The 25,707-nt window shown below is 41.2% G+C and overlaps 1 protein-coding gene across 1 annotated transcript in view; it reads right to left on the bottom strand.

Annotated features, from left to right (window-relative positions):
- The window catches only part of LOC126249147 (unconventional myosin-Vb-like), an 88,959-nt gene that overhangs the window by 63,210 nt on the left and 42 nt on the right, over positions 1 to 25,707 (bottom strand). The gene's annotated exons all lie outside the window — the stretch shown is intronic.

Below are 25,707 nucleotides of genomic sequence, written 5' to 3'. Positions count from 1 at the left end.
CAATACGATTATTTATGATGAATGTGCGGATGTCTTGTCTGACGTTCTGGAAAACTTGGCCAACTTAGAAGAAGACATTGGATATCGAAAAATGTGAAAGTGAAGCAGAATTGTCAGAAGATAGTGAAACACGTCCAAGAAGAATTCGGCGAATGCTACGGTTGCCAACTGATTCGGATGAATCAGACTAGGAAGGCAGTGCACAGGGGTCAGACTGATTTACTGAGGACCAGTAATAAAACTGAAGGATCCCTGGGTCCAAACATATTTCCCAAAGATACACAGAGCATCGAGGATGTTGTCAGATTATATATTGGGAATGATCTCTTTGCATATAACAGCAATGAAACCAACAAGTACTACAGTCAAAATTGCAATAGAAGAAAACTGGATTAAAAAATGCCAAAATTGTTGACGTTACAGGACCCGAACTTAGAAAATGGTTTGGGCTGGCTGTCATTATGGCAATTTGTAAAAAAAGCAAGGATCGATGATTATTGGTCAACGAATCCGTTGATAAACACACTGATATTTCACTAAACGATGTCCCGCAGCCGATTCAGACAAATATGATCATTTTTACATTTTTCTGATAGCAAAATAAACTGGATAATGCTTACCAGCGACATTTGATTATTTTTCCAAAAAGTTTAAATGAACAAATATTTGAAACAAATTTTGTATTTATTTACATATTCTTATCTTCAAAATTTCATGAAAGTAGGGGAACAGGGTTGAGAACTTACGAGAACTAACGATGAGGTTAGTAACACTTAACAATTCATAATCTCCTGATAATGTCAAGAATGGCTGGTAACAAGCCAAGTAATCTGAATTAGCACTGCCAGCGCCAAGCAGATCAATCTGTACGAGACGTGCAGACGGCAAAGTGTTAATATAGTATCCCGTAGCAGCATGGCTCTTCGCTTCCTCTGCTCTTCTCATATCATCATCATCTCTTCTCTTTCCTTTGATTCCCATTCAATCCAGCAGACATATATTGCCCAACAAGTAATGATAATAGTTCTTTACATGCAACATAATACATTCAGTGTCTCAAAATTATAACAAATTATTGTTGTGTTAGGGGTGATTTCTTAGTGCTTAACTGATGAATCACAGTACGATAATACATACATATATGAATTCCTTCTTCAGGAATTAACTGTAAGCCAGAATCAGTAATGGCAGTATCAAGAGATTGTTAATAGCAGTGTTTTACTCATATGCCATTTTCAGAGTGTGGTACCTTCTTTTGTTAGTTGCAGCTGCTTTCAAGCCACATGGCAATCTCCCATCTCCCCATTATATGCCTCCTTTAAAATTATTCCTGCATATGTCTTTTTCCACATTCAGATAAAAAAAAAGAAAGAAATATATTCGATACAATATGGATGTCACATCAAATCTTATTCTTTTTTAAATTTACAACTTCTTCATCAAATATCCATCAAAGTTTCACTTCTTGAACTAATGAAATACCAGGACCACAGAAATAAAAGGCCTCAAATGGCACATCTGATATCTGAAGGCAATGACTTGTTATCAGACCCACTTCAAACAAAATTCCCAATTGAACTCCATGACAGAAGCTGTCAATTTCATACAGAGCAACACAGCAAAAGCATGTCCACAGCTCATAATAGTTACTCACTACTGAAATTTGTGATAATACATTAAATATCTTATTTGAACTGTTTTAATCTCTGACTATATAATATGTCGTGCTAACACGATTAAACCCTGTGATTAAAAAAAAATCAAATTTCATAACAATTACTATACTACAAAAAGATAAATTTTTGTTTATGTGAATATATATATATTATCATAATTGTTCTATTGTGCTGCTGAGTGAATTTCATTTTCTATAAATTATTTTCAATTTAATGTTTTATTTTTCACTCTTAGTATGACTATATCTTTACTGATGTAGTATGGAATGATGTGAAGTGGGTGCCAGTTGGTTGTACATTGTCTGGCAGGAAGGAAGGAAGGAGAGATGTAAAGTTGTCTGGAGTTTCATACAAATGGAATGTATTTCGCTGAGTGAACATTGTAGTTGACGGCAGCAAGGCATCTAGGACTATTAAAAATGAAAATTACATACGAGTCAGTTGGTTGTCTATGTTATTTCAAGGAACACATCAACCTACAGGGTTTCCAGACCTAAAAGAGAACCTGGCTTCCACACAGAAGAAATTCAAGCAACGGATTGAATGACACAACACTACAAACATACATGGTTTTAAAAGGTTGAAGCATTATTATGAAAGTTGACACCGCCTACCCAACCCAGGACAATAATAAGCTAAGTACCACTTAAAACATTTATTTTTGTACTTTCTCAGTGCAGTGTTGTGTGGACATTTTCACTGGCATTTTTTCTAGCATTGATAGTTTATGAACAAATTTACAACAAATGGATCATGATAAGAACAATGAAATAAATATGCCGAAGCTACCCGCTTCAACTAATGACTTTAAACAGGACATAGCCAATAAAGACATGTTTCGGGACACATTAGGCAATAGTCAATCAAAACAATTAAATGAAATCCATGCAGACTCGAAATTTTTAGACAGTAGCATGTTATATTCGAGTCCAGACCATGAGAAACAAGTACAGTTGCACATAGTGAAACAATGCTGAGTGAAAAACCCAAACAGTTAAATTTACAAGACATGTTTACTGCATTAATGTCATCAATGAAAAAAGTGAGAAACTACCATTGATAGAGAAAAATAGTGAAAAAACCTGTCATCGATAGAGAAAAATAGTGAAAAACTGTCATAAATAGTGAAAAACTGTCATCAATGGAGAAAAATAGTGAAAAACTGTCATCAATAGAGAAAAATAGTGAAAACTGTCATCAATAGAGAAAAACAGTGAAAACTGTCATCAATAGAGAAAAACAGTGAAAACTGTCATCAATAGAGAAAAATAGTGAAAACTGTCATCAATAGAGAAAAATAGTGAAAACTGTCATCAATAGAGAAAAATAGTGAAAAACTTGGAAAAGTTGATAGTCTCAGAATGCAATTTAATTAGAGCAGAGCTTAATGCGCAAATTTCAGATATTAAAAAAGACTTAGTTGGTGTGTTTTCTCAAGTTAAAGCTACAGATGAACATGTGAAAAAAGTAGAGGGGAAGTTAGAGGCTTCAGAATAAAAAATTCAATCATTAGAGACAAAACCATAGGAAGCAGACAAGGATCTCAGATCTGAGATAGGTGCTGTTGAAGTTAGATGTAAAGATGCTGTTGGAGACACTAGTAAACAAGCTGTAAATTTTGTAAATAAACTAAATGAAAAAATAAACAGTGTTGCCTCATAAGTAGATAAAAATTTCAGAAGATAGCCGAGATAACAGACTCAAATGTGTTAAGACTTACATAGTGATGTCACTATTATCAAGAAAAAAGTACAACAGTTACAAGATGGGGCTTATCTAAAAAAAATTCTGCAATGTAGGACACTCAAGCTTTCCTACTATGCCAAGCACTTTCATCCAGTTGATTTTATATGACATTGCCATGGTAGTTTTCTCCCTGGTACGAGTGATGAATTAAAAATTAAGTTTATTAAAAGATCATTAGAAGGGGAAGCCCTATCATGGGCCAACCAAATTGACTGTAGCAATTTATCCATAGATGAATTCGAAAAGTGTTTCTTGAAAAAGTTTTGGTCTGACACTGAACAGGCACGGGCAAAGAGCAAGTTTTTAAATGGTCCGATGTACAGGGAGCAGAATGGTGATATGAAAGAGTTTTGAAAAGACCAGATCATGAAACATTCTTACTTAGACCAACCTTTTTCATGAATTAACTCAAATAGGTGCACTTAAGAGAAGGCTACCAGAAATAATTCAAATGGGGTTAATCTATGGGTGGTGGTTGTGGTTGTTGGGATGTTTAAGGGGGACTAAACAGTGAAGGTCATCAGTCCCCCATTCCAAAAACAGGCGAGCAGAAAATCGGCGGAGCAGGTAAAAACCAAAGGGGGGAGGAGACGCCCCCCCAGGTGCTAAAAGAACATAAATGCAGCAACAAACACTACAGACAAGAAAAGTACAGACGAACACCAGACAGAAAGAAACAGAAGAAAAGAAAATGGCCGGAGACTGGTTGACTGACCACGAGAACAAAAAAAGGGAAAGAGTCAACCATCCGACGACACACCAAAACAGCAACAAATATTGAGAGACGCGAGGACAAAAGACACAGAAAGGGAAAGGTGCAGGACCTCCCTAAATGGAACCGTAAAAAGGACTACCACGGATAAAATTTAAAACGTCATCAGCCATGGAGGCATCGTCGCATAAAACCAAAGGCAAAGTGCTCGGGAGATTAAAAGACTGCCGGAGGGTGCGCAGTCGGGGACACTCCAACAGAATGTGGGCTGCCGTCAGCCGGGACCCACACCGACACAGGGGGGGATCCTCCTGACGCAAAAGATGGCCGTGCATCGGGTAGGTATGGCCGATGCGGAGCCGACACAGGATGACAGAGTCCCTGTGAGAAGCCCGCAGGGAGGAGCACCACACATCGGTCGTCTCCTTGACAGCCCGCAGTTTATTCCGGGCTGTCATGCCACGCCACTCAACAGACCACATCCCAAGCACCTTACGGCGCAACACCAGCTGCTGATCGCAAGCCGGGAGGCCGATCTCCAAAGCTGGGGCGTCGATCGCCCCTTTGGCCAGCCTGTCAACACGTTCGTTCCCTGGGATGCCAACATGACCTGGCGTCCAAACAAAGACCACCGAACGACCAGAACGGGTAATGTCGAAAACAGACTCCTGAATAGAGGACACCAGAGGAGAAGAGGGATAGCAGCAGTCGATGGCCTGAAGGCTGCTCAGGGAGTCACTGCAGATGACGATGGACGTACCTGAGCAGAAACGCATATGCTGAAGAGCGCGCAAGATGGCCACCAGCTCTGCAGTAAAAATACTGCAGCCAGCCGGCAAGGAGCGCTGCTCAACATGGGCAGCGTGAGCAAAAGCGTAGGCAGTGCGACCATCAACCAGGGAACCATCAGTGTAGACAGTCTCGCAGCCCGAAAATGAGGCGAGGAGTGCAAGAAAACGGCGATGGAGGGCCACAGGCGGAACCGAGTCCTTGGGTCCCTGTGCCAAGTACAGATGGACGGATGGCCGGGGCAAACACCAGGGAGGCGTAGGTGCACGGACCCGGAAGGGAGGCAGAAGAGGGAATGACCCCAGTTCCGACAGCAGGGACTGGACACGGACAGCTATGGAAAGCCCAGACCTAGGTCGCCGTTCGGGCAGATGGAGGACCATGGCAGGGAAAAGCAGGCGACGATTGGGATGGCCTGGCGAGCAATGCACGTGGACAGCATAGTCGGCGAGCAGTCGATGGCGGCGAATCCGCAGCGGGGGAACCCCGGCCTCCACCAGTAGACTATCCACAGGGCTCGTACGAAAAGCGCCAGTTGCAAGCCGAACCCCACAGTGGTGTATGGGGTCTAACAACTTCAAAACTGAGGGTTATGCAGACCCATAGGCCAGGCTCCCATAATCAAGCCTGGACTGCACAAGGGCTCTGTATAATCACAACAGTGTGCAGCGATCCGCACCCCAAGATGTGTGGCTCAGGCAGCGGAGGGTGTTGAGGTGCCGCCAGCACTTTTGCTTCAGCTGAGTGATATGAGGAACCCATGTGAGCCAGGCATCAAAGACGAGTCCTAAGAAGTGGCAAGTGTCCACCACTTCAAGCAGGTGGCCGTTGAGGTAAAGTTCAGGATGAGGGTGGACCGTCCGACGCCTGCAGAGAACTGAAAACCATGAGTCAGAGCCCATGATGCTGCCTTGCAAATGGCTACTTGCAGCCTCCGTTCGGCGACTCCCGTAGTCATGGAGCTAAACGAGATGCAGAAGTCTTCGGCATACAAAGAAGGAGACACCGACGACCGCACGGCTGCAGCCAGACCATTAATGGCCACTAGAAATAAGGAGACGCTCAACACAGAGCCCTGCGGGACCCCATTTTCCTGTATATAAGATGAACTAGAGGCGGCACCCACTTGCACCCAGAAAGAGCGGCGCAATAAAAAGGTTTGAAGAAAAGCCGGGAGATGACTACGAAGACCCCACTCATGTAACGTAGCAAGGATGTGATGCCTCCATGTGGTGTCATACGCCTTCCGCAGATCAAAAAATACAGCAACGAGATGCTGACGTCGGGCAAAGGCAGTACGGATAGCAGATTCTAGCCGCACCAAATTGTCTGTAGCAGATCGGCCCCGACGGAAGCCACCCTGGGATGGAGCGAAGAGACCGCGCGACTCAAGGACCCAACACAAACCATACATTCGAGCAATTTGCACAAAACGTTGGTGAGGGTAATGGGATGATAGCTGTCCACCGCCAGTGGGTCCGCACCGGGCTTCAAGATGGGGACAATAAGACCCTCTCGCCATTGCGACGGGAACACGCCCTCGCTCCAAATGCGGTTAAAGATGGTGAGGATGTGTCTCTGGCAGTTCCTGGAGAGATGCTTCAGCATCTGTGCGTGGATGCAGTCTGGTCCTGGTGCTGTATCAGGGCAATCGGCGAGGGCAGCGAGGAATTCCCTCTCGCTGAAAGGAGCATTGAATTTTCAGAATGACGCGTGTGGAATGATAACGGCGTCTGCTCGGCTCGCTCCTTTAGAGAGCGAAAGGCGGGGGGATAAGTTGCTGTCACAGAGCTCTTAGCAAAGTGCGCAGCAAGGTGTTCAGCAATGGCGGCAGCGTCCGTGCAGACAGCGCCGTTGAAGGAGATCCCAGGGACACCCAGAGGGGTCTGGTATCTGTAAATCCGCCGGATCCGGGACCACACGAGCGAGGGGGAGACACAGGAGCCCAAGGAGGAGACATACCTCTCCCAGCACTCCTGCTTACGCCGGGCAATAAGACGACGGGCCAAGGCACGGAGCCTCTTAAAGGCGATGAGGGTCTCGAGAGACGGGTGCTGCCTATGACGCTGGAGAGCCTGCCGACGGTCGCGAATAGCCTCAGCAATCTCCGGCGACCACCAGGGAACAGCCTTCCTCTGAGGGTGTCCAAAAGAGCGGGGGATGGCAGCCTTGGCCGCTGAAATGATGGACGTGGTTAAGACACGGACCACCTCGTCAATGTCACCCTGTGGGGGAGACTCAGTGGTTGCAGCAGAAGTAAAAGCCGGCCAGTCAGCCCTGTGGAGAGCCCAGCAGGGCAGGCGCCCAGAAGAATGACACTGGGGCAGTGACAAATAGATGGGAAAATGGTCGCTACCACACAGGTCAGGATGCACTCTCCAGTGGAGGGATGGGACAAGTCCGGGGCTGCAGAGAGAGAGATTGATGGCCGAGAACGAGCCATGGGCCACACTGAAATGCGTGGGAGCACCGGTGTTCAAGAGGCTAAGGTCGAGCTGAGCCAACAAATGCTCCACGGACCGACCGCGGTCATCGGAGACAGTCCCACCCCATAGAGGGTTGTGGGCATTGAAATCGTGCAGCAACAAGAAAGGTGGCGGCAGTTGGGCTATCAGAGCAGCCAGGACATGCTGCGCGAAAGCACCATCCGGTGGAAGGTAAAGACTGCAGACGGTAACAGCCTGTGGCGTCCACACCCGAACAGCGACAGCCTCTAAAGCTGTTTGTAGAGGTACAAACTCACTGTGAAGAGAGTTAAGGACATATATGCAGATGCCACCAGACACCCTTTCATAAGCTGCCCGGTTCTTATAACAACCCCGATAGCCACGTAGGGAGGGGGTTCGCATTGCTGGAAACCAAGTTTCCTGCAGAGCAATGCAAAGGAAAGGATGAAGGCTGATAAGTTGGCGGAGCTCAGGTAGATGGTGGAAGAAACCGCTGCAGTTCCACTGGAGGATGGTATTGGCCATGGATGGGAAGGGCGTGAAGGGACTGGGGAGGCAGATTATGCCTCCGGGGCCCCTGCTGCTACTGAGTCACCACCTGTACAACAGCCATCCATTGCGTCCGAGGGACTGGCGAGATCCAGGTCCTCAGCGGATGCCAGAATCTCCACCTCATCCTCAGAAGCAGAGCTTGTAGGAAGCGGTGGGATGGGTGCCACCGCTATGTCATTAGCCTTGGGGACTTTCGTCTTCTTCTGTTTCTCTCGCTGTGCCTTGGGTGGTGCAGGCTGGGAGGGCTTCACTGGGTCAGTCTCAGGGACAGACGACGACCGGGAGGCCCTACGACCAGGTACCGGTGGTTGTTTGAGCCACTTGCGGCTGTCTGTTTTTGTACCGGTCGGAACTTGCAAAGGGAGATCCACAAGGGACCCCTTCCAGGCGAGAGGAGCCAAAGAAGACTTGCGCTTCTCCAGCTGGGAAAGGGGAACTGATGTCCCCGATGGTTGGGGGGGTGTTGCTCCTGAAGTAGATGGAGCAGGAGCAACAGGGAGTTTAGTGCCCCCCACCATCAAGGGGGCAGGTGTGGGCCTTCGACTCTGAGAGCTGACTGGAGCTGAGGGAACTATAGCAGGAGTGACAGTTGCAGCATAAGAAGATGTCATACGCACTGGATGAAGCCGATCATATTTCCGCTTTGCCTCAGCGTACGTCAGGCGGTCGAGGGTCTTGATTTCCATGATTTTCCGCTCCTTCTGCAGAATCAGACAGTCCGGCGAGCAAGGCGGATGGTGCTCACCACAGTTCACACAGATGGGAGGTGGGGCACAGGGATGATCAGGATGGGATGGTCGACCGCAATCGCAACAGACGAGGTCGGAAGCACAGCGAGAAGACTTATGGCCAAACTTCCAACACTTGAAGCACCACATCAGGGGAGGGATATATGGCTTGACATCACAACGGTACACCATCACCTTTACCTTCTCAGGTAACGTGTCACCATCGAAGGCCAAGATGAAGGCACCGGCGGCAACTTGATGATCCCTCGGACCCCGGTGGACGCGCCGGACGAAATGGACACCTCATCGCTCCAAGTTGGCGCGCACCTCGTCATCAGACTGTAAAAGGAGATCCCTGTGGAAGATAATGCCCTGGACCATATTCAGACTTTTATGGGGTGTGATAGTTACGGAGACATCCCCCAGCTTATTACAAGCGAGCAAGGCCCGCGACTGGGTGGAGGATGCCGTTTTTATCAACACCGATCTGGACCGCATCTTGGACAAGCCCTCCACCTCCCCAAACTTGTCCTCTAAATGCTCGACAAAGAACTGAGGCTTCACGGATAGAAACGAGTCACCATCAGCTCTGGTACAGACTAGATACCTGGGTGAATACTTCTCACTTTCATTCAATGCCTTCCGTTCCTCCCATGGTGTGGCCAGGGATGGGAACGATTTGGGGTCATAAACGTTACCTTTAAAATGAGCCCTCGAACGCTTAGAGACTGCTGGTGGCTGGCCACCAGCGAGAGATGATGTACCACACTTCATTGCGGGTCATCTGCCCTGATGCCACCTACTCCGACCAAGGGCCCTCCCCACGGGCACCACCCAGCCGCAGCAATAGCCACCTGGCAGGATTGCCATTGCCGGGAGTCCTGATGCCCCAGGGAGATGGGCATCTACTCCTTGGCATACGTGGGGAGTTAACGGCGCAGGCATCAGTAGAGCGATCCCTGTGTTGTCAGGGGGCTACAACCAACAGGGTACATGGCGGCCCCACCACAATGGACTGGCTACCGTGCTGGATCTTAGGTGCAAAAATGTCCAACGTCGTCGTCGCAGTTAAAAGCAACACTGCAGAGTGCAGGGTGGTAATCACACCCAGGGACGTATCCTCGCCCAAGAGATGGAAAATGAGCGGGACACCATTGCAACGACGAAAAAGCCGGCTAAAGGTCTCAATGCACGACGGATACAGTGCACCACGTAAGGCGCCCTTCCCCAATCGGCTCGCTCTTCGGAATAATTTAGAAACATGGAGGTCAAACCCGAGAGGGGACCATCACATAAGGCCGAAACATTTGAGACTCCTTTTAGTCACCTCCTATGACAGGCAGGAATACCGCGGGCCTATTCTTACCCCCGAACCTGCAGGGGGGGTAATCTATATGGGACAGATGATTCTGTAGGCCAGTTCCTGAAATATGTAGAAAAGTTGGACAGGGGGTATAACAGGTTTGGCCAACACAGTACAGATTCCAGGAGGCTTAGCTGGAGTAACCACAATTATAATAGAAATTCAAATAATAAAGACAATTTTAACCAAGGACATAACAATAACACCCTGGTGAGGAAAGACAGGAATCCAAATAATTTTAGCAATTATCAGGATGTAGCACCAAACCATGGGGACCAACAGTTTTACGAGAATATGAATTCTGGGAACAGAAATGGTGATAGGAGGTGGACAGAGGACAAATAGTAACTATTCCCCCCCCCCCCCCCCCCCCATGTGAGAGATAATGATAGTAGAGGTGATAGATTAAACTGAAACCCTCTCAGTTGGCAGAAACATAGGTGAACAATCATTTTTGACAGTAAACAGTAACATAAAACCTATACAACACTGATTATGTAAAATTCAGAGTGTTAACAGCTATTTGATTATTTTCCGAGTACAAAAGTAATCAGGAGGAGGTTTTTCTGTTTATAGTGAAAAAAGTTTTTCGATTATACCAAAAAGGTAAGGTAATGGAATTTTACAAAATGTACAAGTATATCAAAATAATTTGAGCACCCTGAGTAACCAGTAAACATTAAAGTGTAAAAGGTTGTATAATTGCAAGATTAATTATATTAGTAGACAGTGTGTACACAATTTTTCTACATCTACATCCATACTTGGCAAGCCACCTGATGGTGTGTGGCGGAGGGTACCCTGAGTACCTCTATCGGTTCTCCCTTGTATTCCAGTCTCGTATTGTTCGTGGAAAGAATGATTGTCGGTATGCTTCTGTGTGGGCTCTAATCTCTCTGATTTTATCCTCATGGTCTCTTCCCGAGATATATGTAGGAGGGAGCAATATACTGCTTGACTCTTCGGTGAAGGTATGTTCTCGAAACTTTAACAAAAGCCCGTACCGAGCTACTGAGCGTCTCTCCTGAAGAGTCTTCAACTGGAGTTTATCTATCATCTCCGTAACGCTTTTCCAATTACTAAATGATCCTGTAACGAAGCGCGCTGCTCTCCGTTGGATCTTCTCTATCTCTTCTATCAACCCTATCTGGTACGGATCCCACACTGTTGAGCAGTATTCAAGCAGTGGGCGAACAAGCGTACTGTAACCTACTTCCTTTGTTTTCGGATTGCATTTCCTTAGGATTCTTCCAATGAATCTCAGTCTGGCATCTGCTTTACCGACAATTAATTATATACGGTCATTCCATTTTAGATCACTCCCAGATAATTTATGGAATTAACTGCTTCCAGTTGCTGACCTGCTATGTTGTAGCTAAATGATAAGGGAACTACCTTTCTATAGATTCGCGGCACATTACACTTGTCTACATTGAGATTGAATTGCCATTCCCTGCAGCATGCGTCAATTCGCTGCAGATCCTCCTGCATTTCAGTACAATTTTCCATTGTTACAACCTCTCGATACACCACAGCATCAACTGCAAAAAGCCTCAGTGAACTTTCAATGTCATCCAAAAGGTCATTTATGTATATTGTGAATAGCAACGGTCCTATGACACTCCCCTGCGGCACACCTGAAATCACTCTTACCTCGGAAGACTTCTCTCCATTGAGAATGACATGCTGTGTTCTGTTATCTAGGAACTCTTCAATCCAATCACACAATTGGTCTGATAGTCCATATTCTCTTACTTTGTTCATTAAATGACTGTGGGGAACTGTATCAAACACCTTGTGGAAGTCAAGAAACACGGCATCTACCTGGGAACCTGTGTCTATGGCCCTCTGAGTCTCGTGGACGAATAGCGTGAGCTGGGTTTCACACGACAGTCTTTTTCTAAACCCATGCTGATTCCTACAGAGTAGATTTCTAGTCTCCAGAAAAGTCATTATACTCAAACATAATAAGTGTTACAAAATTCTACAACTGATCGACATTAGAGATATAGGTCTATAGTTCTGCACATCTGTTCGATGTCCCTTCTTGAAAACGGGGATGACCTGTGACCTTTTCCAATCCTTTGGAACACTACGATCTTCTAGAGACCTACGGTACACTGCTGTAAGAAGGGGGGCAAGTTCCTTCACGTACTCTGTGTAAAATCGAACTGGTACCCCATCAGGTCCAGCGGCCTTTTCTCTTTTGATCGATTTTAATTGTTTCTCTATCCCTCTGTCGTCTATTTCGATATCTACCATTTTGTCATCTGTGCGACAATCTAGAGAAGGAACTACAGTGCAGTCTTCCTCTGTGAAACAGCTTTGGAAAAAGACATTTAGTATTTCGGCCTTTAGTATGTCATCCTCTGTTTCAGCACCATTTTGGTCACAGAGTGACTGGACATTTTGTTTTGATCCACCTACCGCTTTGACATAAGACCAAAATTTCTTAGGATTTTCTGCCAAGTCAGTACACAGAACTTTACTTTCGAATTCATTGAACGCCTCTCGCATAGCCCTCCTCACACTACATTTTGCTTCGCGTAATTTTTGTTTGTCTGCAAGGCTTTGGCTATGTTTAAGGTTACTGTGAAGTTACCTTTGCTTCCGCAGCAGTTTCCTAACTCAGTTGTTGTACCACAGTGGCTCTTTTCCATCTCTTATGATCTTGCTTGGCACATACTCATCTAACGCATATTGTATGATGGTTTTGAACTTTGTCCACTGATCCTCAACACTATCTGTATTTGAGACAAAACTTTTGTGTTGAGCCATCAGGTACTCTGTAATCTGCTTTTTGTCACTTTTGCTAAACAGAAAAATCTTCCTACCTTTTCTAATATTTCTATTTATGGCTGAAATCATTGATGCAGTAACCACTTTATGATCGGTGATTCCCTGTTCTGCGTTAACTGTTTCAAATAGTTTGGGTCTGTCTGTCACCAGAAGGTCTAATATGTTAATCGCCATGAGTTGGTTCTCTGTTTAACTGCTCAAGGTAGTTTTCAGATAAAGCACTTAAAAAAATTTCACTGTGTTCTTTATCCCTGCCACCCATTATGAACATTTGAGTCTCCCAGTCTACTTCCGGCAAATTAAAATTTCCACCCAGAACTATAACATGGTGGGGAAATCTACTCGAAATATTTTCCAAATTATCCTTCAGGTGCTCAGCCACAACAGCTGCTGAGCCAGGGAGCCTATAGAGACATCCAATTACCACGTCTGATCCTGCTTTAACCATGACCTTCACCCAAATTATTTCACATTTTGGATCTCCATCAATTTCCTTCGATACTATTGCACTTCTTTGAACACGCCTCCCCCTTCACTGTCCAGCCTGTCTCTGTGGTGTACATTCCAATCTGAGTTTAGGATTTCATTACTGTTTACGTCTGGTTTCAGCCAACTTTCTGTCCCTAGTACTATATGGGCGTTGTGACCGTTGATTAATGAGACCAGTTCTGGGACCTTTCTGTAGACGCTCCTGCAGTTTACTATTAGCACATTAATATTGTTATGCCCTGTTGCATTTTGCCTACTCCTACCTTGCCGCTGTCTCAGGAGGCGTCTTGTCGGGCCTAGGGAGGGAATTCTCTAACCTAAAAAACCCAAATGTGCACTCCATACGTATATTTTGGTGAATATTGAGAAAGTATAGGGCATATATAGCTATTAGAAGAAGAATACACCTGAGATATTTAGTGTCATGCACTAGCTTGTAAAGTGTTTGTATAATGTAATAAGTGAAAGTACAGTTGCCTGGTGAAGTGTATTTGAAAGTAATGAAGTGATTGTAGGGAGTGTTACCTTTCTGACCCTTAACCCTTATGTGGTCGCGCGGCTATTTGTAGCGTTAATAGTCATGCGGGGTGTTGCTAACACCCCAAATAATAGTGGCTATAATGATGTTGTTGTTGTGCAGCATATCACTGATATGAATATGTTTACTTCACAAATGGTTATTTAGAATGTTATCTCCCAGTACATTATCATTTTATTTAATATTACTTTAGTATTAAACTGGGTTATTTGAAACATATGCAATAATTCCCATTTTCTTACAATATTTTGTTTAATTATTTATTTCTGTTATTCTTGATTCTGTATTACAGGTGTAAGACATTATATTTATAAATAAACATTTGTTCAGTCAATTCGTACAAACATTTTATGAAATCAGTCACTATCACTGGCTGCAAGGGTTGTGTTATCTTAACACTTTTCCCACACATTTCTCATGTGCTTTACACACACAACTTTCAAACATCGAGCACAGTGCAATTTAACTTTTATATCTTTACTCCGAGGACAAACTGTGCAGTGCCTGGGCTTAAGTATTCTTTGTTCAGAAGGTGGTGCATTGTTGCTGTCTTCAATTCTTGCCATTTTTGTGGCTTTCTGTTTAACTTGTTTAGGCGGGGAGTGAGTGGCTGCTCTCTTGCACACTATGGGATTTACTGATGACCTTCTGACATCACCTAAAAACATTCTTCGGGAAATACTCTCATTATTGTTATTTGCATATATGATGAAGGCGTTAATGCAAGCAATGTCGATCATTCGGAAAAATAGGGCAAGTGCCTAGCGTCTAGTTTTTCCTTGAGGTTGACTAAGTAGCGCACATTTCGTCTATTGCGTCCACATCTGTTTTGGTCTTATTGTACATCGTTATAATTTCTGGTTTCTTTTCCTCCACAGTATTAGTGTCAATGGCACCATCATGTGCAAAGATGAAAGAAGAATAATGTTTTTGCCCTTCTTTGGCACATATGAAACTATGGTGATATCCTTTCTGAATCCAAAAAGGCTGCTTCTAAGTTCATGACCTCTCGTGCAAACAAAGTCTGGAGGGAGCTCCCTCTTATTCTTTTTAAGAGTTCCTACTACTTTAAGTTTCTTTTTCAGGAGCTCTTCAGTCAGTGGTATGGAACGAAACCAGTTGTCTAGTGTCACATTGCATCCTGTACCTTCGATAGCCCGTAAAAGTCTATTTACCATCTCCTTAGGCGAGTTTGACAGTGCAAAGGGGCCCTCTGGCTGTTTCCCAACATAGATTTCCATCCCCAAAGTATACCATGTTCTTGCGTCACATAAGGTGAAAATTTTCAAACCATATTTCACAGGCTTGCTTGGTATATACTGTTGGAAACTTCATTTGTCTCTAAATGTGACCAGTTGTTCATCCACTGTTGTATAGTCAGACACCGTATAATTACTGACACAGTTTGACATGAATAATTCAAATACTTCTCTGAACGCAGCTAGGTGATCAAGTTCTCTATGATGTGGTCTGATTCGAATTTCCTGAATCTCAAACAATGCAATTAGAAACGAAAGTGCCGTAAAACTCATTGTTGCATGAAATATTGAAATTCCAAAACCATTTGTGTCCCATAAGTCTGCCAGGTTTTGGTGTCCTGTCCTGTAATGGCCAGCCAATAACAGAAGAAATTTTGATTTCTTCCTCATTTGTTGGTTTGGCATTACGGTCTCTTGTGAAATTTGATGCAATGTGTTGTATGTAAATATTTGTGCATGATGTAATCATTCTAATTATTATGTCACTTATAAATATCGAAAAACAGTCCACAGAAGTTTTCACAGATTTTGCGATAGCTTTCACACCAGGGAGATTAATGAGGTCTACACTTAATTCTTATGTTACAACTAGGACAACTTTTCATCCATTTTGAAATCTTATCCTTTCCAATAAAAAAAAAAAAAAAAAAAACCATGCTTGCTTTCATTATCTGCCGCACTTATTCGCTGTTCCAGTTCCATGTTGTCTTCATCCTCCATTTCTGTGTCACTGTGATGAGAGAGAACTTCACAACTGTCTGTTTACTCCTCTTCCTCTTCTCCTCCTTGAAAAGTTTTATCCAAGACCTCTTCCAGAAGCTTGCACACTCTTTCTTGTTCTATTTCATAACAACCCATAGCTGTTTTAACTGCAGAGAGTGACAAAATACAAGGAGCTGCTATGGAACACAACTGTGCGCTTTCTTGCAGCACTGCAACATAAAGAGTCACGCAGGGTACCAACACCACCTCAAGGCACATTGTTGCGTGTTTTCTTGGAACTTGCACTTCCATTGTGGATTCTATTGGTACTGAAAGCTTTCATATTATGTCCTAAAAAGGTACCAAAGAAAATGACGTTATACTCATATCCATTATGTAATAATCCATCGATAAGGATGACGGGGGTGTTCTGAACACCATGCGCGACCGCTTAAGGGTTAAGTTGAAGTAATATGACTGTATAAAGTAATGAGTTGTGCAAGCAATGCAGTGATTACATACAGTAATGTAATAAAACATGTAAATAGTGTAATGTCTGTTTCTATTGTTAGAGGAAAATCTATACCAATTGTGAGGCTGGCAGCCCAGCAGCCAGGTGACTAGCATGAGTTTTTGGTGTTCCCATTAAGATAAGTCATTTTAGATTATAGCAAAATTTAATTTAGTACTGATTACATGGTAAATAGGAGTATTAGTGTGCTATTTTAGCGTACCTTTTTAGGTTTCATTTTTCTTTCCTTAATGTAGCAGAAAATGTGAAAAGATGATACAGTCGGGTTATAGTCATATTTTCTGTTTACGTCTTGCTGCAGAAAATCTATAGAATTTCATTTAACTGTTATTTGCTATCTCAAGCTATTTAACTGTAGCATACCTCTTCATTATTTAACTAACATTTCCAGAGAGTAGCATAAAGTTTAAGTTGTTGTTTCAGAAACTTTGCACTGTTGTTTCTGTTTACATACAGTTGCGTATAGGCCAAATTTGTGGAATCATCTTTTCGTGTTTACCTGTAATTTAACTGACTTATTCTCAATAAACTATTACACTTATCATGAGTGGAAAGTGCTTGACTTGCCATAGAATTGTTAGATCAGTGCTTTTGTGTGACGGGTGCTGTAGTTTTTTTCATGTGGGCGAATGTAGTGGTGTGGGAGTAGGGGAAGTAAATGAGACTCGTCAGTGGTTTCATAGGATATGTAGTACAGATAGGAAAATACTATAACAGGAGGGGAAAATTGCCACCCTTCAGGCTGAGTTAGACAAGACCAGGGGAGATCTTGACACGTTAAGGAGGGAGAAGGGCGAAAAGAGGCGGGAAGTGGCAACAGGAAGAACAGGCCTAGAACTTTGTCTGACAGCTTCATGGTGAATGTGGAAAATAGATTTAACCTGTCGATTCAGTTAGAAGCTGGTGAGCCTTAATCAGTTGCAGGTGTAGACAGGGCACAACAAACTTTCAGCAGCAAATTGAAAATTAGGAATATAGGGAAATCAGTAAAGAGTAAGAAAGTGTTGTTGTTAGGTAGTTCCCATGGAAGAGGTGTTGACCAAGTTTTGCAGGATGAACTAGGATCAAAATACCAAGTCACCAATTTTTTAAATCTAGCGCTGGTGTGGAGCAGGTGGCAGAGGATTTTGGATCACTTTGCAAAGATTTCACTAAGGAAGACACTGTGGTTATAGTGGGTGGGCCAGGTAATAGTATTGACAGAGTTCCTGGGTACAGTACAGAGTGTGACCTGGCAAAGATTGCATCAGCATCAAAGCATACTAATGTTGAGTTTGTATCTGTTCTTGGGCACCATGACTGACCTAATTTGAACTCCTCTGTCAGAAGAGTTAATTTTGAGCTGGAACGGCTGCTTATGTCAGGTGCAGGGTCACACATTGCTGTTGTTCCTGTTGGTTCTCTCAATATGTGGGATTATACTAGGCATGGCCTTCACTTCAGCAAGAAAGGGAAGGATAAACTGATTGGGTAAGTAGCAGGACAGTTAAAGGGGGGAGGCACTGTCATGAGTGATAAAATACCAGTGGTTATAGGATTCAGGGAAGACCCTTTTTTAGCGTAGGGAGGACAGAAAGAAACCAAGTTTTAAGAGGGGTTAGGATTGAGACAAACCTTCAGTTTGAGAAAGAAACCAAAAAAACATAATTCTAGCTTGTTACATCAGCATAAACAGCTGTTGGTTAACAATTTTCAACAATCAGCAGAAATCTCAACTCTACCAAATTTTAACTCTGTCAATGTGAAATGTCAGCTGTTTTTATTGCATCAAAATATTCAAGGACTGAGAAATAACATTAATGAAGTAATTATCTGCATAGATGAATTAGAATCCTCAAACCCAGCTGACATAATCTTCCTCTCTGAAAATCATGTGACCACTGGTATAGTACTTTTAAGTGTTACAGGGTTTAGGTTAGCATCTCACTTTTGTAGAGCAGAAATGGAGAAAGGAGGAGTGGTCACAGTCATCAGGAACTGTCATAAATTTAAGAACATAGACATTCATAAATTTTTCTTATGAACGGCATATGGAAGCATGTGCAACAGAAGCAGAATTTCACAAACAAATCCTTCATAATATTAAATGTATATCGAGCACCTGCAGGTAAACTTTAATCTATTCATAAACCACACTGAATCTGTACTGGCCCAGTTAACAACCAAAAACAAAGAAATAGTGGTTGCTGGTGACTTCAGTGTAGATTTTCTTGAAGACTCTCCAAATAAGAACTTATTTGAGATAGTAAGACTATCATTCAACTTAATTCCCACTGTAAAGTTCCCAACTAGGGTAGCCAATTGCTCACAAACAGCCATTGATAATATCTTTATAGAAAAGTCAAATGAACAAAATTATATTACAAAACCAATAGTCAATGGCCTCTCAGAGCATGACATGCAGTTCCTTCTGTTAAATGTTAATACTGAACAGGATATAAAATCTGTTAAATCTGAACTCAAGAGGGTAATCAATAAGGACAAAATTGATTATTTTAGGACACTCCTCAGAGACATTCACTGGAGTGATGTTTACAGTGCTCACGACATGAATGAAAAATATAATACTTTTGCTAATAAAGTGCTTACCTTATTTGAACACACTTTTCCCCCAAAACTAGCCAAGGTTAGAGCAAAGCCTACAAAGAAGTCATGGATGACTCGAGGAATAGAGGTATCTTGTAAAACAAAAAGAAAACTGTATCTGTCAATCCAAAACAGTTCTGATGATGATGCTATAGCACATTACAAGAGATACTGCAAAATATTAAAGACTGTAATACGGACATCAAAGCAAATATATTACAAGGAAAAGATAGTCATATCAGATAACAAAATAAAGACAACATGGGATATAGTGAAGTGGGAGACTTGTAGAACCAGGTATGAAGCGGGGCAAATAGCATTAAGGGTAAATAATACATTGGTGACACATGTGTATAATGTTTCAGAAATTTTTAACAAACATTTTATAACTGTTACTGAAAAGAGGGGGTTGCCAGGTTCTGTAGATGCTGCCATGGGATGCCTTAGACCAGACATTTCAAGTAACTTCCATAATATGAATTTGACCCTCACTACCCCAAAAGAAGTAATGTCCATCTTGGCCCACCCCATTACCCACGCAGTCTAACGCACTGCTTTCTGGGGGGAGGGGGGGGGGGGTGGGGGGGAAGGCATGCCAGTCCCTGGCACAAATCTGCCCGATGGATTAGTGTCGAAGTCCGGTATGTCAGCCAGTCTGTGGATGGTTTTTAAGGCAGTTTTCCATCTGCCTCGGCAAATGCGGGCTGGTTCCCCTTATTCTGCCTCAGTTACACTATGTCAGCGATTGCTGTGCAAAAACTTTCTCCACGTATGCGTACACCATATTTAGACTACCACAAAAACATAAAACATTGGGGCTACACTCGTCTGGTGTGAGGCATTCCTGGGTAAGGGGGTGCACTGGGGGCAGAACAGCACAATAACTCTGGGTTCAGTGTGGGGCGGTAGTGGGGTTAGTGGACTGCTGTAGCCTGTTGTTTGGTTGTAAACCACTGAGGGCTATGGCAGGGATAAAGCCTCTCCATTGTTTCTAGGTTCCCAGTTCCACACAACACAATATGATACAATGTCCATAATAAAATCTTTAAAATCAAAAACATCTGGCGGGTATGATGAAATATCAACACAGTTAATTAAAGAATGTGATTCTGAGTTAAGTAACATATTAAGCTACCTGTGTAACCAGTCATTTATCAGTGGAATCTTATCACAAATAACATACTGTCTAAGTCGCAGTTCAGATTTCTAAAGGGTTCTGATATTGAGAAGGCTATCTATACTTACAGTGAAAATGTACTTAATTCTAAAAACAAAGATGATGTGACTTACCAAACGAAAGTGCTGGCATGTCGATAGACACACAAACAAACACAAACATACACACAAAATTCTAGCTTTTGCAACCAACGGTTGCCTCATCAGGAAAGAGGGAAGGAGAGGGAAAGACGAAAGGATTTGGGTTTTAAGGAGAGGGTAAGGAGTCATTCCAATCCCGGGAGCAGAAAGACTTACCTTAGGGGGAAAAAAAAGGACGGGTATATATATATATATATATATATATATATATATATACACACACACACACACACACACACACACACACACACACACACACACATTACTTAATTCATTAGACAAAAAATTGCAAGTAAGTGGTATATTTTGTGATCTGTCAGAGGCATTTGACTGTGTAAATCACAATATCGTTTTAAGTAAATTACAATATTATGGTGTAACAGGAAACACTGCAAAATGGTTCAAATCTAATATCTCTGGCAGGAAACAAAGGGTGTTATTAAGAAAGAGATGTTTATTGAGCTATTAGGCATCAGCCAACTGGGAACTAATTACATGTGGGGTCCTACAAGGTTCCATCTTAGGGTCCTTACTTTTTCTTGTGTATATCAATGACCTTTCATCAGTAAAATTACCAGATGCCAAGTTCGTTTCATTTGTCGATGATACAAACACAGCAATAAATAGCAAATCAAGTGTAGTCTTAGAAAGATCAGCTAATAAAATATTTTTGGACATTAATCACCGGTTCCTAGCCAATTCTTAATCACTCAACTTGGAAAAAACACACTGCATGCAGATTAGAACTTGTAAGGGGTGTCCCACGAGTATATGCCTAACAGATGATGACAAGCAGACAGAAGTGAACAGTGTTCAATTTTTAGGATTACAACTTGACAATAAATTCAACTGGGAGGAGCACACCACAGAACTGCTGAAGCGTCTAACCAAATGTCTATTTTCAATGCGAATTCTGTCAGATATAGGAGATATAAAAATGAAAAAGCTGGCATACTATGATTACTTTCACTCCATCATGTCATATGTGATTATTTTTACGGTAATTCATCAAGCCAAGCTAAAGCTTTCTGGGCACAAAAACGTGCAATAAGAGTTATATGTGGTATGAACTCAAGAACATCCTGCAGAGGCCTGTTTAGGGAACTAGGGATACTAACTACTGCTTCCCAATATATTTATTCATTAATGAAATTTGTCATTAAAAATATATCACTTTTTCAAAAAAACAGCGCAGTTAATGGAATCAATACTAGAAATAAGAACAAACTTCACAAGGATTTGAAATCACTTACTCTTGTAAAAAAAAAGGTGTGCCTTATTCAGGAACACACATTTTCAATAACTTGCCAACAGCCATAAAAAGCATAACAACCAATGAAATTTAGTTTAAGAGAAGCCTAAAGGATTTATTGGTGGCCAACTCCTCCTACTCCATTGATGAATTTCTCAGCAGAACCAACAGATTTGTGTGTGTGTTACAAACTTCTGCACCATTTCAGTGCAGTAATGTGTTCATTGTAAATAAGTACTGTGGTAGTTATATGTTTATTACCTTATAAGTAAAATAAACATTTTTTTTAAATTTTAAATTATGTGTATTAATGTGACCTTAGTAAATCAGTGTTGTAAAATGATCCTTTCATATAGTGTTAATTAAAAACAAAATGACAATCATTCCACTTGGAACCTTTGGAAGGTATAGTAGCATGTGTGTTTTAGTTGTAAATACTGTATTTGTCATGTATTATTGTTTGTCTGACATGTTCTACGTCCTGGAGGACCACCTCATTACGAATCAATTGGAATGACAGTAAATCTAATCTAATGTCTTCTACTACAACGTGATGTTATTTTGTGAGGTTTATCTATAGTGCAAGATGAAGCAGATCATTTTTCGTAGGAGATTATTATCATTATTATTATTGTCCTTTTTTCTCAGACATAAGTCTGGTTAAGAATGGAAAGTGACGCGGACCTTGATCAAGCGTCACTTCCTATTAACTGTACGGTATGTGTTATATTATTATTATTATTATTATTATTATTATTATTATTATCATCATTATCATTATCATAATCATTATTATCATTATTATTATTATTATTATTATTATTATTCTTTCTTTCTTTCCTCAGACATTATGTCTGGTCAAAAATGGAAAGTGACGTGGACCTTGATCAAGCGCGACTTCCTTTTAACTGTACGGTATATGTTATATTGCATTTAGGAACTTTCGGGTAATTGAACATGTATCAATAATTACGGATTTCCATAGTTGTATATATATGTTTGGATGTAGCGGTATTGCATTGATGTACTGGTGGATATTGTGTGGTATGACTCCTGTAGTTGATAGTATAATGTCAACTTTATCCTGACGCCACATGTCCTTGACTTCCTCAGCCAGTTGGATGTATTTTTCAATTTTTTCTCCTGTTTTCTTTTGTATATTTGTTGTATTGGGTATGGATATTTCGATTAGTTGTGTTAATGTCTTCTTTTTATTGGTGAGTATGATGTCGGGTTTTTTATGTGGTGGTGTTTTATCTGTTATAATGGTCTGTTCCTGTATAATTTGTATTCATCATTCTCCAGTACATTTTATGGTGCATACTTGGATGTGGGCATGTGTTGTTTTATAAGTTTATGTTGTAAGGCAAGCTGTTGATGTATTATTTTTGCTACATTGTCATGTCTTCTGGGGTATTCTGTATTTGCTAGTATTGTACATCCGCTTGTGATGTGATCTACTGTTTCTATTTGTTGTTTGCAAAGTCTGCATTTATCTGTTGTGGTATTGGGATCTTTAATAATATACTTGCTGTAATATCTGGTGTTTATTGTTTGATCCTGTATTGCAATCATGAATCCTTCCATCTCACTGTATATATTGCCTTTTCTTAGCCATGTGTTGGATGCGTCTTTATCGATGTGTGGCTGTGTTAGGTGATATGGGTGCTTGCCATGTAGTGTTTTCTTTTTCCAATTTACTTTCTTTGTGTCTGTTTATGTTATGTGATCTGAAGGGTTGTAGAGGTGGTTATGAAATTGCAGTTGTGTAGCCGATGTATTTATATGAGTGATTGCTTTGTGTATTTTGCTAGTTTGTGCTCGTTCTATAAAGAATTTTCTTAAATTGTCTACCTGTCCATAATGTAGGTTTTTTATATCGATAAATCCCCTTCCTCCTTCCTTTCTGCTTAATGTGAATCTTTCTGTTGCTGAATGTATGTGATGTATTCTGTATTTGTGGCATTGTGATCGTGTAAGTGTATTGAGTGCTTCTAGGTCTGTGTTACTCCATTTCACTACTCCAAATGAGTAGGTCAATATTGGTATAGCATAAGTATTTATAGCTTTTGTCTTGTTTCTTGCTGTCAATTCTGTTTTCAGTATTTTTGTTAGTCTTTGTCTATATTTTTCTTTTAGTTTTTCTTTAATATTTGTTTTATCTATTCCTATTTTTTGTCTGTATCCTAGATATTTATAGGCATCTGCTTTTTCCATCGCTTCTATGCAGTCGCTGTGGTTATCAAATATGTAATCAGTTGCTCTTTACATCCTCGTGCTCCTTTGCAACAGGCTTTTTGTTCTTCATTTATAATTTTGTTCTGTGTTGTATGTGTCATTAATTTCTGTGTAATGACTGAAGTTAATATTTTGTATATTGTTGCAAAATTATCACTTCAGGCATTTGTGGTATCATCTTGTATGTATCTGTTTCTGCTTGTTTCCACCGTGCATGCCTGTTATGTTGTACCGGGTTTGACCATATGTTGCTCCAGAAGTGTCCCATGTCTGTTATGTTTGGTGGATTGTCTATTTTAATGTATGTGTTATCTATTGTCTGGTAAAATTTCTTTTGGTTTGTGTTGAATGTTTGGTTTTGTTTCCTTCTATTTTCACTTTTTTGTATCTTCTAAGTCGTTTGGCCAATGCTTGTAATTTCTGCTTCTTTTCATCTAATTGCTCTATTGCTTCTTGTTGTGAGATTTTACCTAAACTTTTTCGTTTTCTTTCTTATAAATTGTGTTAGCTGTCCGATGTCTCTTCTCAGTTTTTCTATTCTGATCTGTAGCCTGTGTTGCCATGCTGGTTTTGTGGGTTTCTTCTGTGTGTTGGTTGGTTCTGATCTCTGCCTAGTGCATATATTTAGTGTAGTGAGTGCTCCTATATAAACCAGTAGTTGTAACTCTTCCATAGTTGTGTTTTCATTTATTTTGTTGTGTATGATTGTGTTGACCGTTTTTATTATTATTATTATTATTATTATTATTGAGTATTTAGTGGAGTAATAAGGTGATATTATGAGGGTAACAGGTGAAGTTATTATGTTGATACAATGAGGAGATATTTGATGTATTTAATGACATATTGATGTACTACTTATGTAACGAGGAGAATGATGTTAGGTAGGGACTGGTTTGAAGTAACAGATGCAAGAAAATACTCAAATTTATGCAGAAAGGTTGATTCTATGTGAAGTGTGACATCTTTTGTAATTAGGCAACATGTCAGTAATCTGTGAACTGGAAAGTGATTAATTGTCTTGATGGTAATTAATGTGAAGAATGTGACACTTTAAAATAGGAAGTAAGCTGGAGAATATTTTTAGTGAATTAACAACTATACCTATACAATACTACATACTTGTACACCACTGAAAGATAATGAGAAGTCAGAAATGTTTCTTTCTGAACTTATGAAATCTTTTTACTTATGCTGAATCATACAAGATAAGCCAGGAAAACACATCTGAACACTTGTGGGTAGATGTATTCAATACTCAAAAGGCTTTATAAATTGAACTACTTATTGTATTAGACTATATACTTGAGACATATAACTGTTCTGTTACTGTTTCTGAAAATCTGATGAATAATGGGAGTTATATAGTTACTTTTCTGAAAACATGATGAGGTATATATTAAGTTTTTGAAACATTTTACCCCAGATGGGAGACTTATAATGAATTTGTTTTGTGCTTGATGTGCACCAACTGTTACAACCCAACAGTGACTTACTGACACATGTAATGATCAACTTTATCTGCACAGAAATTCTAGTTTTTACGTTTTTTAACTGTTTCACCACAGCCATATCCCACACAATGACTTTTAAATATCTAAGTGCTGTTACATATTTTCTTTGTGGGTTTGTTATTTATGCAAGCAACTATGAGTATGGGAGTGATTCTTGAATGATACTAACAGGTACAAAGACTACTTTGCCACTGAATACTATACCCACACCCCATAAAAAAACTGCATAACACTATCATTTTTGTAAATATCTTGAAGATACTGTATGATAACTAGTAATATATGTATACTATTCTTTGTCTCTGAACTACTTGTAAACAGAAAGCACCATGCAATTTTATGTAGATGTCTATGACACAAAACTCTGAAACAAGCAAATCCTATTATCACCGAAATGCGTAAAAGATATCGGGCAAGTTATTGACATCTGTGGGCACTTGCTTCCCAAAATTTGATACATAATATCAT

This window comes from Schistocerca nitens, chromosome 3 (genome assembly GCF_023898315.1).
Source record: "Schistocerca nitens isolate TAMUIC-IGC-003100 chromosome 3, iqSchNite1.1, whole genome shotgun sequence".
Lineage (NCBI taxonomy): Eukaryota > Metazoa > Arthropoda > Insecta > Orthoptera > Acrididae > Schistocerca > Schistocerca nitens.
The sequence above is the reverse complement of the archived record's forward strand: the minus strand, read 5'-3'. Positions and strand labels throughout refer to the sequence as shown.